The 16,380-nt window shown below is 42.2% G+C and overlaps 1 non-coding gene across 1 annotated transcript; it reads left to right on the top strand.

Annotated features, from left to right (window-relative positions):
• The first annotated feature begins 4,075 nt into the window (after window positions 1-4,075).
• On the top strand, window positions 4,076-4,150 carry Trnas-cga. The gene has a single exon. It is a non-coding gene; the product is annotated as a tRNA-Ser (tRNA).
• The last annotated feature ends 12,230 nt before the right edge of the window (window positions 4,151-16,380 follow it).

Genomic DNA, 16,380 nt, shown 5'->3' with positions numbered 1-16,380 from the left:
TAATGCTGGCAACTGATGGGTTATGCATGGGGATCATATCAACCTGTACCACATCAAAACAGCCTGAATATGACAAGCGTTGAAACTGGTAGCGACAAAATAAAATGATATCATAAGGACGGCTGTAGGTGTTGTCACGATATAAGTACTGAGCTATGCCAGTGAGGCTGCGCACCATCTTGCTGTCAAATGGAGTTCTGTGATTCAGCTTCTTCCAGTTGAGGAAACGACCATAATTCTGCCACATCAAGATAAGAAACTCCATTTACAGTTGCTTCACCGAAAAAGAAAGACCCATAAACTTTACGCCAAGATATGACACAAGAACATTCAGTTTAGGGAAGCCTCGTTTCAGCTGCAACACATCGTGAGGATCTGCTAATCCCCAGGTGCGCACATTGCATGTGTTCACATTTCCACTTAGGTGCAAAGTCGATTCATCACTGCAGACGACACGAACCGAACAATCTTCATCGTTGGGCAGCAACTTTTTGTTTGCAAAGTTGGCACATAAACTGTAGCCTGTAGGCTTTAGAGCGTGCAGCAACTGCAAACGGTAAGGACGTAGTTGTAAGCGTCTCCTTAAATGTCTCCACACAGACGCCACTGGAGCTGCGAACTCATGACTGGCCTTCCGAATTGATTTTTTGGAGCTACGGGTGAAAGACCCTCACTCGTTCAACACATTTTCATTTTTCAATCACTCCTGGTCGTTCTATACTCTTACCTATCCCCACAGATATACAAACAAAACTGTTTGAGCCGCTCTTTCATTTGATGCATTATTTATGGTTGTAACCTGAATGTAATAAATGCTACAAAGTCATAAAAAGCGTATATTCATTTTGAAACACCCCTTATTTTACAGAAATAAAGTGAGACTTACTGCAGACACGTAGAGGTGTCCAAAAGAGTTTGAGTAAAGAAATGAAGAAGGAAGATCCGGGCTTTGCAGAAATTTATTGAGACAGAATCTCATTCCGGATGAAAAATAGATATTTCGGAACAACAAATGTAATAAAAAGAAAACTCATACTTCGATAAGTGGTGGGGTTTTTTCCTGATATTCTGCCTAGTTAAGCGATACAAACAAAAGATAGGGAGGCTGTAATTGAGAAGGAAGTGAGTCAGTGTTGTACCCTGTCTCCCATGTTATTCAGTTCAGCAAACAATAAAAAAAACCGATAAGAAATTTGGAAACGGAATTAAAGGTTAGGGAGAAGAAATAAAAAGTTTAAAGTTTTCTAATAAAACTATAATTATGTGAAAGACATCACAGGACAAGGAAAGTCAGACGAATGGACTGCATAGGGTCTTGAAAAGAGATTATTATGTGAATATAATAAAAAGTAAAACGGTGGTAGTGGAATGCAGTCGAACTGAATCAAATGATTCTGAGGGAATTAGATTAGAATATGAGACACTAAGAGTGCTACACAAAAAGATTACTGACGGCGGAAGAAGTAAAGAGGATGTTACATGTAGACTGGTAAGCGGAAGAAAACCTTCCTGTGAAAGAAAAGTATGCTAACATAGAATACAAGTTAAAGAGTTAAGAAGTCTTTTGTAAAAATATTTGGGATGTTGCATTATATGGAAATGAAATGTAGACATTAAACAATGTAACCAAGAAGAGAATAGATTTTGAGTGTGGCGATACAGAATAATGCTGAAAATTAAGTGTGAAAATTTAGCAACTAACGGCGAGGCACTGAAACGAGGAAAAGACTATATGGGAAATACTGACTAGAATAAGGAACAGGATGACAAGACATGTGTTACGACAGCAAGGAATAACTTCCATGGTAATTAGAGAGAGCCGTACTAGACGGATCAGTAGAGATCAAATACTACAGGGTAAGATAGAGACTGGGATATATCCAACAAATTCGCAGACTAATGACAAAAAATTGTGTCTGATTCATCAATTGTGCAGCTGCATGGTGTCAGTAGCTGTGATGATTGTGTGTACACTGTAGTGGTAAAGAGCACGTATCTAAGAAGGCGGGAAGTCTCATGTCAGGCACTGAGGTTGCGTTAGGGTAGATGAAGGAGTGGGAAGTCCGGCTGGCCGATGGTTTCAAAAGACACAGTAGACCTCTGCTAATGGGTAGGTGGAATGCAACGCGATGGAATAATCCGACCAGGCACTTGGGATGGGCGTCAATGGTGCAGCTGGCGTTCCACGTCCGAGAAATTCCGGGGTTCGGCAAAAAACGGATCTAAGGAGTCACAGACCTGTATTTAAATTGTGAAGGTGTTATTTAATATACAAAGTGTTTCCAAAATTCGAGACACACGGCGAAGTTATCTCAGAAGACTAATTACTTTTTCAGTGCTCCGAAACAACTGTGCGTGTACCAGCATTGAGCTCTTTTGGCTGAAATACCATAAAACGAGTATTGGTTAAAAACAGTCTTGGGTGAAATTTTAGTTTTTTATTTTTCAACGACACGTTTCGCCTTATTTAGGAATCTTCAGGTTATCATAATCTGGTATTTCTTAGAAGAATCCTTTAGTCAGTGTTGCCAAAGGGCATCGTCGAATATATCAGGCCAACATCGCCTTCGTTAAACTCAGTAAAAACTTTTCAGGTGGACGCGAGTGACACCAAGATCTGCATAACGCGTTGCCGTTCACAGGAGCAAGTAACAGAATAAAATGGGTTGGAAGAATTTCTACCATAAATTGAAATTAAAAGCTAAAGTAGCCTGAAAAGAGGAACTGGCTGCTGATGGGCTAGCACAAACATTCATTATGAGAGCCAATCAGGTAACGATTCTACTCGAAGGAGATCCTTAGGTGTGAACGCCTGTGAGTGGAATATGCGCAAGATTTATTCATCGACACTTGTGAGCTGGCGGGTTGATGTGGCTAAAGTGATGCACAACACTGATGAGGTGCTGTGTATCAGTCATAAATTCTTTTGGCTGATCAGTGTGTACTGTCGGTGTGGTGTGACAACTGCAATAAAAATCGCCTTTTCTCACGTACCTTTCTTTATTGCAGTTTGTCAACCAGATCTTGACGTTTTATTGGTTCCTCAGAATGTTGCTGCGTATACCATACGCAGAGCATTGGGTGTATACGTTGTGTGACAGGACACAGATGTGAAGGTACACAGGGTATTAGGGTTACAGGTTCAGATATTTTGATCATTGGTAACTTAACATGCACCCACTTCAGTGAGTCTTTTGTTTTTTCTCTGCATCTAACAGTCTTCCCGCCAACACATTGCACAACGTTTTCCGCATGATCGCAACCGTGCTACAAAGTGGACTGCATCTGTCTGTATGTCTGTCCTTTAGGTGCCCATGCGTCCACATTCCAGTATCTGATCTGCAACCGAGGTAAAATAAACAGTACTATGTGCCTGTGTTCGCAAATAATAAAAAAAAACTGTTTCAGAAAGAGAATTTAGGAGACTTACAATGTTCTTGTATTTTTTAAGATAGAGATTTCTGCTTAATTTTGACAATTTTCCTAGTTTACTGAAAACAAGCTGTAATACAGAATTGTTACATCACTCCTTACTAACTACAAGGGGTCTGACCAACGACTTTCTTGAGTGTTCGTCATGATCTCATGAATGAATAGTTGTATAAAGAATAGAGCAAATCTCTACCCTATGAAGATCTTTAGAACGTTTCAGTCTGTTAGTCTACACAATTACTATTTCTCTCAAGACAGAGTGTAAACGGCAGGCATACCAAATTTTCCACTATATATACCTCCTCAACAACTAGACAGAATGGGAGTGAAAATCAGTATACACTTTATAAACCATTCGCCCAAAAATTACGACACCTATTTAATTCCTGGCGCATAAGCGACGCCAGAGCGCAATTACTACGGTGGCAGACTGAACGAACAACTGTAAACAGCAGATGTGCATTCGAGGGGTTATTTGTGAGCAGACAGTATTAAGTAGAGAATCCGGCCGTAGCGTGTCAACGTTCTTGTGTCAATAATCACAGTAGAGCAACATCTCCTGCAGGAGAGCTTCTGTAAAGTTTGGAAGGTAGGAGACGAGGTACTGGCAGAAGTAAAGCTGTGAGTACTGGGCGTGAGTCGTGCTTCGGTAGCTCAGTTGGTAGAGCACTTGCCCGCGAAAGGCAAAGGTCCCGAGTTCGAGTCTCGGTCGGGCGCACAGTTTTACTCTGCCAGGAAGTTTCATTCTTCAGAATGTTTCGAGGAATGTGCCAAATATGTCCTGCACACCTTCACTTTAAACAAAAACAACGAACCGTGGACCCCTGCCGCGGCTTGATAAAAAACCCTGTAGGAAAGTATCGACCAGCCTTTGCTGTAGGAAGCATACAGAGCTTACAGCCTTTATACAGACGGAAAAGGACCCTGAGCCGAGTATTTTGATGTCAGTAACCAATGGTCAGAAGTGAATGACTGGAGTTCTATGAGGTCTTGAATGAGCAAACTGCACACGGTATGCTTCATAACAAACATCTGTCTACCGCTTCAGCGTTAGGGACACTAAACCCGGAAACTATACAAAGTTTCTTGTACTTGCCATCTGAAACTCATAAAATTGAGGAAGACAGAACAAAAAAATGGTTCAAATGGCTCCGAGCACTATGGGACTTACCTTCTGAGGTCATCAGTCCCCTATAACTTAGAACTACTTAAACCTAACTAACCTAAGGACATCACACACATCCATGCCCGAGGCGGGACTCGAACCTGCGACCGTAGCGGTCGCGCGGTTCCAGCCTGTAGCGCCTAGGCCGGCCGCGGTGGCCGAGCGGCTCTAGGCGCTTCAGTCCGGAACCGCGAGACTACTACGGTTGCAGTTTCGAATCCTGCCTCGGACATTGATGTGTGTGATGTCCTTACGTTAGTTAGGTTTAAGTAGTTCTAAGTTCTAGTGGACTAATGACCTCAGATGTTAAGTCCCATAGTGCCAAGAACCATTTGGACCATTTGTAGCGCCTAGAACCGCTCGGCCACACCGGCCGGCGAAGACAGAACAACGACAAACATCTTACCATTAACAGAATTCTTAAAAGATACAAAAATCCCATACACAGCAACCCATTTCTCTTGCGACATAGAAAACATGTGCTCTAATATACCAGTAACAGACAACAAACGTCATAGAAAGAAACCTGAAGGATAACAGCCAACTACTAGATGAAAGCATCAAAGAAACACACAAATTGCTGGAACTGGTAACTGAACAGAACTACTTTTAGTTCAATAATGAGTACTGTTTACAAGAAGATGGGCTACAATTGAATCCCCCGTGTCAGGTGCGCTAGCCAACATTTTTATTAACCCACTCTTATAAACCATGTAGAAATCCTGATTTTGAAAAACAAAAATTGCAACTTACTTTATTGTACCAGATATGTGGATGATATCCTTTGTTTAACTGATGAACCTACAGCAAAAACTGATAGATTGCATGCACATTCAACACACAAAAAAATAGATTCAATATGGAAAAAGATACTAAAACCAAATAAACTTCTTGGATATAACAATTAAACAAGAAAACAATCACCATAGCTTTGAAATTTACCACAAACCTACAATAAATGACATCATAAATAAAAATAAATCATACAGCAGACTTCAAATCATTCACACGAACTGAAGCAACCAGGTACTCAGATACATGCTTCATAAAATCAACACAGTACCACTCAGCACAGAAAACTTCCAGAAAGAACTAGACATCATCACACAAATAGCAACAAACTATGGGTGAAATAGTAATCTAGTCACAAAAATTTTAAAAAAATTACCGACAAATACAGTCAATAAATATGACACATACACAGCCAAAAGCATCAGCACAATCCAACAGCAAACAAACAAACACACACAGTACAGCACAATAACTCAAATTTTGCAAATCATCTGTAATATGTACGACCACGGCCACTTTCGCAACCCACTGCGAGCAGCCGAGGAGGGAGCCGGACATCCTGAGGCGAACCCCCGAGGAGAGGACACTGCAGTCAGTCTGCAAGCGCACAGCAGGAATCCGGGCGGACATCCTCACCCCGCGGACATTCTCGCCTCGCTGACACGTTGCAGAGGGCCTGTCTGTCAACGAGAAGGGTGCCGAGAACTGACGGACACCTACAGCCATTAGGATGGAACGCCAAGAACGTAAGCGCGAAAGCGTCTGAGTTCTTCTGGCCTGGCGGCAGTCATTTTACCTGCCTTAGAAAGCGGGATATGCCGACAATTCCAGCACCCCACGGGAACAGGGAGAAGCGTACAAAAAGCGCGGGGATTTGGTGCAGGGAGGCGTTTGAAAGAATCCAGCATTATTAAAAAGACGTTTATCACGACAGTGAGGACATTCCTTATAAATCACGGATGCCAGCAAATTTTGAAACAGAGCCCAAACATGAGTCTGTCCAGGGCTCACACAGAGAGAGCGGTTATAAAGAAGTGTTGCGTAGCTGCTCTCCCAACAGCCTTGGAATGCAGGAAAACATCTTAAGAATGTCAAATTGTGAGAAAGATGCCAATTTATGAAGCACACGCCAGATAGGAAATTTCCACCCCGCACGGAGAGGCGTGGCGATGGAATGGTTATCTGTCATTGGGCTGCATTGAAAATTTCGTCCGCCAATGACAACGCTGAAAGGAAGAATATTTCGAAGAGAAGTTGAGCTGAGAGATGGATGAGAAGCGAGAGGGGAGTCATGGAGACACCGCAGAAGCGAGAAGACAAGGGCGCTCTCCCACCATCGCCAAAATCCGCCCTCCGACACCGTGATAGCGCAGCTTTGACCACGCAACCGGCAGCGGGCAGACAACGCGAAGATCGTACCTGGGCCCCGCCACAAATTCGCGATTGCTGATGAGGGCAGCCGATTCGCGCTTCACAGCACCGAGACGACGCGCCAAACCGACGCAGCGCCTGCCGCCGACAGCACTACATGACGAACGATGACGAAAAGTGGTGAGACTAGTCGTCCCCTCCTCCTTCCCTTTGATAAGTAAGTCATGTCCACGCCCAGTCAAATTGGCCCTAAGAGTTGTAATTTTGTTTTTGTTTGTGTAAATAAATACATTTCTTTCATGTTTTCATCGTGTAAGTAATCTTTTACATTCATACAAGAACACCTTAATTTTGTACCCTTTGTGTTTGATTTCGTTTCATTATTGACATCAATTAATTGTTGGCACCTTACGTCGGGCAATCTCATCAGTCATCTGCTCATCATTTCACGTCCTACAGGAGAGAGAAGAATTCACAGTTCACTATATTTTTTGCGCACAACATGAGGCGACCTGATCGGTAATTTTCATGGTATCTGATGACAAAATATAGTTTCTCGAGGTCACTACACGTTTAAGAGAAAATAATCACAAACCATCTACATCTACATGGATACTCTGCAAATCACATTCAAGTGCCTGGCAGAGAGTAAGACATGAAAACAGTTAGAATAAACAATGAAAGACATCTCCTAACATTACAAGAAAATTGCCGTATATACGAAAGAAAGGCTGAAGGGAAGGTACTAATAAATGACGAAGTGAGTATGACTACTCACTGTTTACACTGTTTGATTATATAACAGACAGTAATGGCTCTGAGCACTATGGGTCTTACCTGTTGTGGTCATCAGTCCCCTAGAACTTAGAGCTACTTAAACCTAACTAAGCTAAGGACATCACACACGTCCATGCCCGAGGCAGGATTCGAACCTGCGACCGTAGCGGTCGCGCGGCTCCAGACTGTAGCACCTAGAACCGCTCGGCCACTCCGGCCGGTCAACAGACAGTAATTCCAATAGATGAACACAAATCCCATTTCTATCCCAGGTATATATACATAGTCAGAACTATCATCAGCACACGTATAGTCACAGAAAAAACAATTGAAAGCGAATCCTGAGAAAGTTGCTTGCGAACACTTAAAGAAACGAATGACATTCTGGACATAGAAAACGACCGTGTAAGTGCTATATTTCAAAAGAGTAACCACAAAGAAAACTGCAAACTTTCAACCAGTTTGTCATATTAGAGAAAACTGTTTGGCTTAAAAATAATTAATTAGACGCGGATCTGTAAGTACTTTTCCATTTTATTACAAAAACCTTAATGAACTATTTTGAAACTATAACGTACATACATTAACAATAACCATTAAAATTTTATTCTTGACTGTCAATCACTAACTGCGAAGTACGTTTTAAGAATCTAAATAATCATTCTTCACTAGGTTCGGAAAGTTAATTTGCCCATACTCAGAAGATCATATAATTACATTGAAAAGCAATCTTCAAGCAAACTCTGGACGTTCGAGCCCTGCAAGAAATGGGCACAACATATGAATTTAGTGTTTACCAGGATTGGATCACAATTAAGAGCACATTAATAACAATAAGTGTACAGTAATAAACAGATTATAAACGTACCATCGTTAAAAATTTTACATAGTACTGTCAAGCGTAAAACACCACGAGACATTTGTTGAGTAGCACCAACAAAGAATCTGTGATCTGTTCTGGAAATGATTAATGAAAACGGCAGCTAAAAACTCTGTTAGGCACTTTCCCATAACGAGGCTTTCTTTTTGTTGGAACAGTTGTCCATTGAAACTGAAATAACTGTACGTTTGTTAGCACGGCCATCTTCTGCAGTAACTGTTAAAAAATCAGTTACTACTAGTTGTCCATCTCGAGCTTACTGCAGTTTAATTAAAGAGAATTGCACCAGACGCGTTTCGCTTTTGTTTATAAAGCATCTTCCATGGTTATTCTACAAATTGGAGAGATACGTTTGAACGTTTTTGCTTGTTTTAGGTTAACAAAACGCTGTTTTTAACCTAAGAGAATCAAAAATGTACCAACATACGTATCAAGTTAGAAGAATAACCACGAAAGCTGCTTTGTAGATATGACCTAAACACGTCTGGTGTAATTCTCTTTAATTAAACTGCAGTAAGCTCAAGACAAACAAACAATAGTAACTGAAATAATTATACTGAGGAATAATTTTCAAAAGCGTATTCATTTCTACAATTTCTATTGTCTGTAATTTCGTATGTTTGTTGAGATAGTTTTCGATAATGGTGACTGTCTCCCATATTGGAATGTTAGTGTTGAGGTTGGTAATGTCAAGGGATGCAAAAAAAATGGCCTATCCCATACGAGTGCGAATTTATTTAGAAAAATCGACCTCAATGTGATGTTCACCACTAATAATCTCATTAAGTTTCTTTTAATACATAACGACAGACCTCCTATTGATAAATATCTAAAATCTGGGATATACAACAAACAAGAAGGCCATTTAAGACTCGGTTCCGTGAATATTTATTGAATAGAGACTGCGAGAATGCTTATAAGTCAATGTTCGCAGCCTCGCGGGGTAGCCGTGCGGTCCCAGGCGCCTTGTCACGGTTCGTGCGGCTTCCCCCGTCGGAGGTTCGAGAACCCCCTCCGGCATGGTTGTGTGTGTGTTGTCCTTAACGTAAGTTAGTTTAATTACTGTGTAAGCCTAGGGACCGATGTCCTTAGCAATTTAGTCCCATAGAACCTTACCACAAATTTCCAAATTTCAATGTTCGCAGAACAACTTAAACCCATCGCTTTCATTATTTTACATGAAAATCTTGCACATAGTTAATAAATGGCGCAAAATGAATCTTTTAGAATAGGTAGGTAGAAGCTGATGAGCATTCCCATCCGGGCTCCAAAGATTTCCTCAATTATCAGCTCTCGCGTGGTAGTAGTATGTTTTTTGATTGAATTTCCTCCTTTTTCAAATAACTTGTAACCTGTCTGTTTTCTCAACCAACGGTTTATATTACGTAGTACAAACGACCACTTGTGCTGTCGATTCGAATGACTTGTAACCTCCGTATTTGCTTAATCCTTTTTACAATACAGAGTGGTCCATTGATCGTGACCGGGCCAAATATTTCACGAAATAAGCGTCTAATGAAAAAACTACCAAGAACGAAAGTTGTCTAGTTTGAAGGGGGAAACCAGATGGTGCTATGTTTAGCCCGCTAGATGGCGCTGCCATTGGTCAAACGGATATCAACTGCGTTTCTTAAAAAAGGAACCCCCATTTTTTTATTACATATTCGTATCGTACGTAAAGAAATATGAATGATTTAGTTGGACCACTTTTTTCGCTTTGTGATAGATGGCGCTGTAATAGTCACAAACGTATAAGTACGTGGTATCACGCAATATTCCGCCAGTGCGGACGGTATTTGCTTCGTGATACATTACCCGCGTTAAAATGGACCGTTTACCAATTGCGGAAAGGGTCGATATCGTGTTGATGTATGGCTATTGTGATCAAAATTCCCAACGGTTGTGTGCTATTATGCTGCTCGGTATCCTGGACGACATCATCCAAGTGTCCGGATCGTTCACCGGATAGTTACGTTATTTAAGGAAACAGGAAGTGTTCAGCCACATGTGAAACGTCAACCACGACCCGCAACAAATGACGATGCCCAAGTAGGTGTTTTAGCTGCTGTCGCGGCTAATCCGCACATCAGTAGCAGACAAATTGCACGAGAATCGGGAATCTCAAAAACGTCGGTGTTGAGACTGCTACATCAACAGCGACTGCACCCGCACTACATATCTATGCACAAGGAATTGCATTTCGACGACTTTGAACACCGTTTACAGTTCTGCCACTGTGCACGAGAGAAATTACGGGACGATGAAAGATTTTTTGCACACGTTCTATTTAGCGACGAAGCGTCATTCACCAACAGCGGTAACGTAAACCGACATAACATGTACTATTGGGCAACGGAAAATCCACGTTGGTAGCGACACGTGGAACATCAGTGACCTTGGCGGGTTAATGTATGGTGCGGCATTATGGGAGGAAGGATAATTGGCCCCCATTTTATCGATGGCAATCTAAATGGTGTAATTTATGCTGATTTCCTACGTAATGCTCTACCGATGTTACTACAAGATGTTTCACTGCATGACAGAATGGCAATGTACTTCCAACACGATGGATGTCCGGCACATAGCTCGCGTGCGGTTGAAGCGGTATTGAATAGCATATTTCATGACAGATGGATTGGTCGTCGAAGCGCTATACAATGGCCCACACGTTCACCGGATCTGACGTCCCCGGATTTCTTTCTGTGGGGAAAGTTGAAGGATATTTGCTATCGTGTTCTACCGACAACGCCTGACAACATGCGCCAGCGCATTGTCAATGCATGTGCGAACATTACGGAAGGCGAACTACTCGCTGTTGAGAGGAATGTCGTTACACGTATTGCCAAATGCATTGAGATTGGCGGACATCATTTTGAGCATTTATTGCATTAATGTGGTATTTACAGGTAATCACGCTGTAACAGCATGCGTTCTCAGAAATGATGATTTCACAAAGGTACATGTACCACATTGGAACAACCGAAATAAAATTTTCAAACGTACCTACGTTCTGTATTTTAATTTAAAAAACATACCTGTTACGAACTGTTGGTCTAAAATTGTGAGCCATATGCTGGTGACTATTACAGCGCTATCTATCTAGCGGGCCAACCATAGCGCCATCTGGTTTCCCCCTTCTAGCTAGACGAGTTTCGTTCTTTGTAGTCTTTTCTTTGATGTTTAATTCGTGAGATATTTGGCCCGGTCACTATCAATGGACCACCCTGTATGTTAAGAACAACCATTTGCATCTTTTGTTTGCTCATTTCGTCCGAGAAACTTTGCTAGCTATTCAAGATGTCTTATTGCTTTTTAACGTATTTTGTTTTTTATACATATTTTAAACATGTTTTAAGAAGGATATTCATAGGCGCGGGCCATCTATTTGATAGTGGTCAGTGTGCTCAATACATTTTTCTATTTCACTCCGTTACCTGGCAAAGGTTTTAAGTTACTAAGGTATATGTGCTGTACTACGACTAATATTTATAAGAGCTACAGGTGGAAGTCCTAAACGGAATGACAACACGCACTGGGACTTCGTGCTCGCCATCGAGTCGGATGTCTCAGCCGTGCCGAGCCCATTTATTTGCGGCGCTGAGCCCAGCGGCCGGCTCCCACGTCAAGATACTGGTAAGTTCAACAGAGCACCGCTTCACCATCGCCCACGGCGCCACCATTAGCTGATTATTAAATAAACCTGACCATTGTACCCATTCTTCAGCCCTTTTTAGAAGCTATATCATTTTTGTGTAAACATTTATATGCTTGATTAGCACGTGACATAATGTCTCTTATGGTGCTTCATTTGTTTAAGACCGACGTTCAGTTTCGTTTTGACTTATGTTATAGACACGAGTGCCCTCATTTTGCTTCATAAGTTTTTAGGCGCCCTAGCGCTCGTTGCTTCTTATTTAAGTGAAATCATTTATGGTCAGAAAGGGTTTCTGGAGAAGACAAATTTGTTAACATCGAGTATAGATTTAAGTGTCAGGAAGCCTTTTCTGAAAGTGTTTGTATGGAGTATAGCCGTATATGGAAGTGAAATATGGTCGATAAATAGTTTAGACAAGAAGAGAATAAAAGTTTTCGAAATGTGGTCCTACAGAATTATGGTGAAAATTAGATGGATAGATCACGCAACTAATGAGGAGGTACTGAATAAAATTGGAGAGAAGAGAAATTTGTGGCACAACTTAACTAGAAGAAGGGATCGGTTGGTTAGACATGTTCTGAGGCATCAAGAGATCACCAATTTAGTATTGGAGGGAAGCGGGAGGATAAAAATCGTAGAGGGAGACCAAGAGATGAGTACACTAAGCAGATGCAGAAGGATGTAGGTTGCAGTAGGTACTTGGAGATAAAGTAGCTTGTACAGGATAGAGTTGCATGGAGAGCTGCATCAAACCTGCCTCTGGTGCCAGTCATCATATGTCTCATGGGTTTTTATTGTTTTACATATGATACGAAGTTTTCTTTCGGGGACCATACTTCACATTTGTCACGTTTCTTTTTAACTGCATGACAGCACTACGTAAAAATTTTAACGAAGCTACGTTTATAATCTGTTTGTTACTGTACTTTATTGTTATTAATCTGCTCTTAATTGTGATCCAACCCTGGTAATCGCAAAATTCCTTTTCTGTACTACATTATTGTAGGACTCCATCATCCAGAGTTCGCTTGACGATTGCTTTCCGATGTAACCGTAATTGCATGATCTTCGGATGATGGCAAACTAATTTGACGAAACTAGCCAAGAGGTTAATAAGAATTTCTGCAGCTGACGACTTATTATTTCAGTTCTTAAAAGAATAACCTATATGTGCGAACGAAAAACCTGTATAATATTTCAAAACATCCACTGAAAATGCCTTGTAACTAAGGCAAAACACGTCTGGGTGAACAAGGAAAAAAAAGAAAAACTTTATGTGCAGCATGCAAAAGGGGTTTTTCTTTTGAACTGCTGTAATTTCAATACACAGTTATTTGTGACGTCTTCGTGGTCGAGTCTACGCTATTTGCAGTTCATGGCTGGTTGTGGAAGATTAGTCGTCGCAGTAACTTGCAGACATGCAATTAATGGATGGGGACAGCAGGATGTAGTGCCCCAAAGTGCAACGAATAAACAGAGTGTTTCACAATCCCTGTTACAGGCCTATAGTTATTGTAGAGGAGTCTTAACATCTCTCGCTTCACGGTACGCATCCGAACTGGGAAGAGATGGCCGTCGCCAGTCCTTGTTGTAATTGTAACATCACATTAATTTTCGTTCGACTACACCAACGGCTCGAGATGCTCGTATGTTCGTACCTGGGAGAGTTGACTGTGGAGCTCCACGTAATCTCAACTTTGAAGAGGATTTACTTCATCTCGTAGAAGAGAACCCGGCGACGAGTATTCGAAATACCGCCCACGCCATCAGCTGCTGTAGAGCCCACAGGATGCACCTCATTGTCTCTGTTGTGTCCGTATCGTGAAGCGGGAGATTTGAAAGTGATGCGTTCTCTAAATTTATTGTACCTCCAAAGGGTATATTCCCGGACATGAGTTCCTTATTGAAACTTACGTCGCATCTGCAAAAAAATGGTTCTAATGGCTCGGAGCACTACGGGACTTAACAGCGGAGGTCATCAGTCCCCTAGATCTTAGAACTACTTAAACCTAATTAACCTAAGGACATCACACACATTCATGCCCGATGCAGTCTCCCGGTTCCGGACTGAAGCGCCTAGAGCCGCTCGGCCACCGCGGCCGGCTCCCATCTGCAACCGCTGTACATCTGTTATAGGAATTGTAAAGCGCCCTCTATCGAGGTAAGATACTATAAATCATTATACACCAAAGCGCCAAAGAAATTGTCATAGGCATGCGTGTTGAAATACAGAGATACGTAAACAGGCAGAATACTGCGCTGCAGTCGGCAACGCCTACATAAAGACGACAAGCGTCTGGCGCAGTTGTTAGATCGATTACTGCTGTTACAATGCCAGGTTATCAATATTTAGCTGAGTTTGAGCGTGGTGTTATGGTCGGCGCACGAGCGATGGGACACAGCATCTATGAGGTAGCGATGAAGTGGGGATTTTGCCGTACGACCATTTCACGAGTGTACCGTTAATATCAGGAATTCGGTAACACATCAAATCTCCGACGTCGCTGCGGCCGGAAAAAGATACTGCAAGGACGGGAGAAACGATTGAAGAGTTAACCGTTCAACGTGACATAAATGCAACCCTTCCGCAAATTTCTGCATATTTCAATGCTGGGCCATCAACAACTGTCAGCGTACGAGCCATTCAACGAAACATCATTGATATGGGCTTTCGGAGCCGAAGGTCCACTCGTGTACCTTGATGACTGCACGACACAATGCTTTACGACTCACCTGGGCCCGTCAGCACCGACACTGGGCTGTTGATGACTGGAAACATGTGGCCTGGTCGGACGAGTTTCGTTTGGAATTGTATTGAGCGGATGGATGTGTACGGATATGGAGACAACCTCATGAATCCATGGACTCTGCATGTCAGCAGGAGACTGATCAAGCTGGTGGAGGCTCTGTTATAGTGTGAGCCGTGTGCAGTAGGAGTGATATGAGACCCCTGATACGTCTAGATACGAATCTGTCAGGTGACACGTACGTATACATCCTGTCTGATCAACTGCATCCATTCATGTCTATTGTGCATTCCGACGGACTTGGCCAATTCCAGCAGGACAATGCGACACCCCACACGTCGAGAATTGCTACAGAGTGGCTCCACATACACTGTTCTGAGTTTAAACACTTCCACAGGTCACCAAACTCCTCAGATATGAACATTACTGAGCATATTTGGGATGCTTTGCCTCCACCCCCTCGTATTCTTGTGGATTTATGGTACCTCGGGAAGACTGGAGTACAAGTCAACCACCATCTTCGTTGCAACATATTCTGGACCTCGTTTCATTGAAATCAGACTCGTGTATCAAATTCACGTTCAGAATCCGGACACGTTATCAAAAGATGCGCGTTATGGTCATGATCGCAGTGAGAACATCCGCTCATTCCCAGTTCTACAAGCAGTCACCGACTCCTCGCCGTTGCATATGTGATAAGCAACGTGCTCACGCGCCCATGCTTTTGATTCTCAGCTCTATTTCTCTGATGACTCATTAATGTGCTCAGTTATGTCTTTCTGAGTGGTTAGGTCTCAACACATCCAGTAATTTTCCCTAAATGATGGATCTAAGGCTCACCATTACATTCTTGTGTAATTTATATATTTTTTTCCGTGGGTAGCCTGTTTGTTCCGGTAGTGTTCCAGAGTTGTGGATTCATAGCTCATGTGGTATACCACATTGTGAGACTGCCTCCCTTTTCCCATGTTGCTTAAGAACAATTACTGATTTTACTGCAACTGCAGTACTCGATTGTAGCCATTCCCTCGGTCCCTAAATGATTGAAACATGCGCAGTTGAAACACCTGTTTTCGGTTGCGAGATCTTATGCTGAACGTTCACGGATCAGGATGATTGAAGGGAAGCCCTAATATATGTGTAAAAGTGATAGAGTGACAGAGTAGCAGGTACATTTGTGAACAATAGTATCCCAACAATTCGTCATGATCACATTTCATCGTTATGAATCAACGACATAATTCCCTCCAGGGCTTCACAGGCCCGAATCATTAATAATATATCAGTTTCAGATTACAAACATCAGTACAATGTTGACTCAGGTGGCTTGGGGCACCCTGCATAGGAGAAAACGTGAAATTACTTTTTGGAACCAAAATAAAAGTCACTGAAGGGGAACTCAGATTAATCCCTAATCCGTGCCCAATATTTTAATCCTCGATCACACCGTTAGACGAACTTGACTTTCGTTAGGTCAAAATAGGTTTAAGTCTCGGTTAATAAAGCCCTGGCCGGCCGGTGTGGCCGATCGGTTCTAGGCCCTTCAGTCTGGAACCGCGCA

Source organism: Schistocerca americana, chromosome 1, assembly GCF_021461395.2.
Source record: "Schistocerca americana isolate TAMUIC-IGC-003095 chromosome 1, iqSchAmer2.1, whole genome shotgun sequence".
Classification (NCBI taxonomy): Eukaryota; Metazoa; Arthropoda; class Insecta; order Orthoptera; family Acrididae; genus Schistocerca; species Schistocerca americana.
Note: the sequence above shows the minus strand (reverse complement) of the source record. Positions and strands in the feature narration are given on the sequence as shown.